Source organism: Acipenser ruthenus, chromosome 33 (assembly GCF_902713425.1).
Source record: "Acipenser ruthenus chromosome 33, fAciRut3.2 maternal haplotype, whole genome shotgun sequence".
Classification (NCBI taxonomy): domain Eukaryota; kingdom Metazoa; phylum Chordata; class Actinopteri; order Acipenseriformes; family Acipenseridae; genus Acipenser; species Acipenser ruthenus.
This window is the reverse complement of record NC_081221.1, coordinates 1,897,180-1,903,179: the sequence shown is the minus strand read 5'-3', so window position 1 is coordinate 1,903,179 and position 6,000 is coordinate 1,897,180. Positions and strand designations below refer to the sequence as shown.

The following is a 6,000-nucleotide window of genomic DNA, read 5'->3' as shown; positions in this document are numbered from 1 at the left end:
AGCTTTTTAAAGTGATTTACTCGGCCGTGTTTGTTCATTCGTGCGGCTAACTGAGATTAAAATGCAAATGTTTGTGTAACACTTTAACAGTTGTGGTATTTTTGTTATCATTTTTTTTGTGTGTGAATTGTTTGTGTTGATGTATCATAATGTTACTAATAAAGTTAACGTGGACATTAATTGTTTATGTTTACCCAATGCTTGTCAGTTGAGTTTTGTATGTCTGTGTGTGTATATATATATATATATATATATATATATATATATATATATATATATATATATATATATATATATAATTTTCAGTTCTTCTGTGTTGGCAATTAAAATCTAGTTCTACTATTTGTCATTAAACAGAATGTCTTCTGTAACACGGTCCAATAAAGACGTTAGGGATTTCAAATTTCAACCAAAAAACGGCTTCTGATTTTAAGCCAAAAATAGTTAAGATTTAAAACAAGGGCTTGAAAAACATGGCGCCGAAAAGTATTGTCGGTTCTGTTCACCTGTGGAGCTTTGCCGATAACTATGTTTCCCACTTGTGTTTGTACAGTTTAATGACGTCATACACAGGTGTGGCCGCTTTCAAGCGAACATTACCTTTTTCAGGTATCGAACCGAAATAGGCAGTACCTGCATCGGTAATTGACAACATGTTAACCAATTACGTCATTTTAAAAACCCTTAAATCCCCAATCGGCAGGGGTGGGGGGGGGCTCTCTTTAATTTTCAGATGGGATTGACAGAAAGAAGGTCCAATAAACTCTCGTCTATCTGCCCCCCCGCACAGGGGGTTGGTGGAAAAGCGTTCGCCGAACTGCCCTTGCCCGCGCCTTATTTAACAGCAATAAGCCAATCAGAACACAATAGTCAGATCGTGGGCGTGGCGCGGCGTTCCAGGGCTGATCCTTTTTAGGGAGTGTTTGCTGTCACTCAACTATTGTTCAGTCGAGTCTGGTGATTGTTGCATTTTGTAGCGTGCGGTTGATTGCTTTCCGGCGTGGACAATATTTTTTATTAAAGGGTGCGTTGTTTTGACCGTGGACTCCAAGAACCAACGGGTATTCTTTTCTACAAGGTACGGTCCTCTTGTATTCTTTTGGCAGTTTAAATTAACCGATCTGCAAAACGCCAAAGTAATTAAGACTTTGCGTGTGTTACTCGCCCTTATGGAGCGTACAGTCAATAGTATCTCTTGTGGTTTTGTTTTGTACACGGTTTCGGTTAACCCGGGTTATTAAAAAACAAAAAAAAACAAAACTGAGTCCGTATACATGTTACTAATTTATTTATCTGAGTGTGTATATGAACTGCAAGCGAGGTTTGTAACACGGTTGGGTGCATTTGTTTTCAGTGTAGGTGAACTGTATAAACTATCCTATTACACTTTTTCAATCGGTGTTAATTATTTTCTAAAAGTTATACAACACCTTTTTTGAGTTTACTTTTTTTTTTTTTTTAAATCGGTTATTTTAAAAAATAAAACTTAACACGGTTAAAACACCGTGAGTGTAATGCTGTGTGGCTGTACAAAACACTTTTTTAGATTTTAGTACACGGATTCCAGTGGTATACACTGCTATTTAACATTGTTTTTTGTACTGTTAGCTTGTAACGTTTGAATTAAATACACCCAACCCACCCATTTGCAACTGGTCACGCAGTACTGACCCGAACAATAGTTATTACTGTTTTTTAATATCGCGGGATAAATCAAAACCATCTATTCTATTGACTAGAAAAGCGTCTGCCTTTAAAAATGTTAATGGGCCATTAAAAACACCTGGTCTGCTCAGGAAATTGGGTTATATTCTTCACTTCTGTTATCTTTGTACATAAATGTATATTTAAGAACGTAATATAAATAGTTTAAGATTTATGTAATATAAATAGTTTTTAATATTTAAGATAAAAATGTATGTTCTGAACGAACTCAAGTATTTATTTTAGTTTTTTCTAATAGACCCTTGGGGAGGGGGGTAGGCACAGGGCGGGGTATCGCAAAATATACTCGCCCGCCGCCTCATGACAATGAGCACCGTATGTGTGTTTTTGTGTTCAAAAATGCGACTCCGATTGTAATCTGTTTCTGCTTTATAGCACAGTACGCCCCGTTTGGGTACAGTTACGTTTTATATACAGTTATCTTATCTTTTTTTTCCTTTACAATCTGCAGTTGGGAACGCTTGGTGTCTAGTATTGTAACGTCACAAAGGGTGTGGCTCCTGTGTTCTAAGACTGTTACCTGTGTTGTCCGGTAAGCTATTTATTGTAGGGTAAACACTGAAGATAGAATCGAGTTTCGGGAGTAGAAAAGGACACGGCTAATTCAACCGGTGTAGGGAACATTATAAGTGACTTTAGAATTAAAGCTTGAGTTGAATTTATCAAAGGGGTGACGGCTGCATTGCTTTTTCTATTTCCATTATGGATGTACAAACATCATAAAACTGTACTTTTGAAATCAAGTGAGATTCACACAGCAGATGGCAATACTTGAGGAAGCAAATGCATCAACAGATCTTAAAGGTTGTTATAAAGCAGTTTTATTGGGAGGGAGGGGAGGTAAGGAATCTGGCAGTTGTGTTCAAGCAAGTCAGTAGCAGTAATCACTGTTAAAACAGGAATCTAGGGAGCAAATCCTAGGATTGTCAGTCATGCAGTTTTGCTTAAAAATAAATACATTCTTGTGTGCGCAGGGCATTGATTTCTTTGTTTTTATAATAGCAAGCTCAAGGAGTTTGAAATAACAGACTTCTTGAAAGACAAGTTAGCGGCCCTTGTAATCGTCTGCATTTATTTGATCTAATGTGTAATCGAAGGGCGACAACCCTTTAGCAATCTGCGGAATTGGCAGGGACTGAAAGGAATAGTTACAACTGCCTATCGACACTGCAAGCTTCTGTTCTGTGTGTGTGAAAGTCGTTTGTTGGAGGGCAATCGCTTGGCTTGGGAAATGAGGAAAATATTCTTTCTTACAAAAGAACAGTATCCTATTGTATCCTGAAATGCTTCTGGTTGTGATTAGCTTGAGCACCATTCATGTAGATTTTATACATGTAGATAAATCTTCCCTTTTTTTTTTTTTTTTTTTGGAAAGGTGAGTCAGATGTAACCTGTCTTCTGAAAAAAATCATTAAGTTGTAGTCTTCAGGGAAAGCTTGACATTTGATTTATGAAGCTGCCCTCCTTAGCTTTCTAAGGCACAAACTGTTTGCTCTGGGTCAAATGATTGTTAAACACCCTTGTGTTTATGACCTAGTAGGGTCTTATACCGTCAGTACCCAGGCTATTAAATGCACTCCTTGTTTCTGGAATGTAGTATTCTGTTTTAATCTATCTCTGTTTTGGAAGCTCTATTTAAGTCTATTGCACCAAATCTGCTTAATGCAACATTGTATAGGGATGTCTTTCTTAATCAGATCGTGTTAATCACATCTTTGAGCTGGGATCTTTGACTGTAATCTCAATGTTGAAGAAGATCTTGAAATATACTAGCTGATGGACAGTAAGCATTTAAGATGGTATCAGTGTTGTGTAAAAACAAAGCCATTCCGCCAAGCCTCCTAAGTTAACATTGTATAATGCATTAGCACGTTCTTTCTAATGGCATGTTGGCTTGGTGTCGTAATGCTTAATCGCTCAACCCTGCAGCCCGCAGAGCTAAGACTGAATCGCAGATGACCATGCCAATGAATCTGCGGTGAAATCTGTTTATCAAAGTGGCAGTCCTCTCCCTGCAGATTTTAAATACTCCTCCTTGGTAATACAGATGTGTTTTTTTTTTTTTTTAAAGCTTCACCCTACCATCTCAAGATACATTCAAAACGTATACAGTAGCATTGCCCCTAAACATTTAAAGAGAACGTTCTTGCAATGTTTTTTGTTTTAGTCCTTCAACGTGGGTTAAGTTTGATTGGCTTTTATGCAGGTATGTTTTGCTGTACAGCAGGCAGCTGGACTGCATGGAGATCCTAGAAGTCTGCACTAGATTGGAGCTGCTGAAAGCACAGCTGGTTACTGACCCTGGCTGGTGGAGCCACATTCCTCTCTAGTAACCACCCCCTCCTGCTGTGGGGGGGGAGTGGGACAGGAACTCTATTTTAGTCTCTCTACTTGCTCAGTCTCAACACCTATCCATTGATTTTGCACTGACCTCCAGATTACCTGGTGCCCAGGATAGTTGCAATATCTAGAATTTGTGTAACCGCCCCCCCCCCCCCCACACCCCCTTTTTAAATTCACATTTAATCTGTGTGCAAGCTTGCTGTACGTAAACTTCTCTCATCTAAATTTGTTTGCATTTATTTGTACTAGTTTGCATTCTTGCCACATAACAGATTTGATTTTCGTAGCCCCAAACAAGATTTTAAACATCTAAAAGCTCTATCTAATCTCTTCAGGGTCCATGTCTTGGTTATGGGAGCCTGATATCAAACCATACCCTTTTTGGGGCTTTAAAGTATCAGGTTGAGAGCGTCAATCTGTGCCAACAAACTGTCTGGCTGCAAAACTAAACAGGCAGGCTGCTTGCTTATTTTTTTTATTCAGCTATGAATCTGAAGACGCACACTTTAGTACAATTGCATACAGTGTTACTACTGTGTGTTCTATTTGTAGTAATAAAACTGAGGTAGAACTGTTTCAGCAGTGTCTTTAAATCGGGATTACTTGAGCAATGAAGTGGTCTTGTGTACAAGATCACACACTAGCAGGTGGTGCTGTGGTCCAGTGATTATAGGACATATGAGCCACTAGTCGGCATTTTGCAGATCACTTGACCTCCTTGTGCCTCGCCCCAGCTGTAAAATTGGGTCAAAGCAAGATTGAAATGTTGCTTGGTTTTAAAAGCAGTTGCAAAATATACATGTAACTGAATTGAGGAACATCAGAAAACAATAGGTGGTGATCATACTGTATGTTGGCTTTTTTTTTTTTGGCACGAGTTCATTGCTGATCTTTGGTTGACCTTCCTGCATTTCATGTATCCCTTTGTTCAGTCCTTGGCAGCTCTGCAGACCAGGTCTGTATCCACAGCGCCTCCTTTGGCACCTTTTTAAACATGTATTTCGCTGGCAGCTTATGCAGAAAAGTCCATATTCCAAATGAAACTCTTTCCCCATTATATTGCATCCGTTATCAATGCGATAAAGGGACTTTAAGGGCAAATGGATAGAAACATCTGTGTTAAAATGGATAAAGCTTCCTGGTTTGGGTTTCTGGCACTGTAGGCAGTCTCTTAAACCCTCTTCGTTTGTGCTGTGCTATTGGACAGTAGGGGCGCTTGCAGTGGCACTGTTTATCTTGTGTAAAAAGCTGTTATTGTATTTGTAATAGCCAGTGGCTGTCCGCAAACCTCTTTCAAATGTAGTTTTTGCCAGTCGCTCCCCAAATTGACTTCACTGTATTGATGCTTTTGTCAGGGTATTGAAATTCCTGTCACTTCTGTTTTAATGTTGGTAGATGTAATGGTCTGTATCTCTCCGCTGCTGGCTGTAGAATACACAACTCCTAAAGACCAGGCTTAACTGTACAATCCATTTCAACTTGAAACTGTCCAGTCATAAAGGTATCGGACAGACCTTGCTGGCAGGGTTACCTACAGGTCCCACTCTTGTAGGGACATGTAGAATCTTAAACTTTTTAAATGGGGCTGAGGAGGGGGGAGAAATCTTGTTTTCAATTTACAGACTTGTAGTGGGCAATTGAAGACCTTGTCCTGTACTGTTTTTGGGTTAAGCTGAACTGTGCAGATCAGTATTTCCCCCTGGCAATGATGTGCAGCAAGTTTGAATTTATGTGAACATATCCTTTTAAGTAGAAAGAGGTTTCATTTCTCAATTTTAAGGCTTAATCTGTCTACCTAGCTGCCCCTGGGTCAGTATGGAGCCAGCTCTTAATCTCATTAGCCTCAAATGAGATGCATCTCCTCACTTGTGAGCAAAGGCAATGGAGAGAAGCCATTACAAAAAAATCAAACTGATTCATAATTCTGTGCCT

General features: G+C 39.2%; 1 protein-coding gene across 2 annotated transcripts in view; it reads left to right on the top strand.

Moving 5' to 3' along the window:
* The first annotated feature begins 911 nt into the window (after positions 1–911).
* Positions 912–6,000, top strand: part of LOC117433516 (junction plakoglobin-like) — a 28,665-nt gene continuing 23,576 nt past the window's right edge. The window contains exon 1 of one of the 2 annotated variants that reach the window (XM_034055834.3): positions 912–1,078. The gene's annotated coding sequence lies outside the window, so the exon portion shown is untranslated. The remainder of the gene's footprint in view (positions 1,079–6,000) is intronic. The other variant, XM_034055836.3, reaches the window with a different exon arrangement.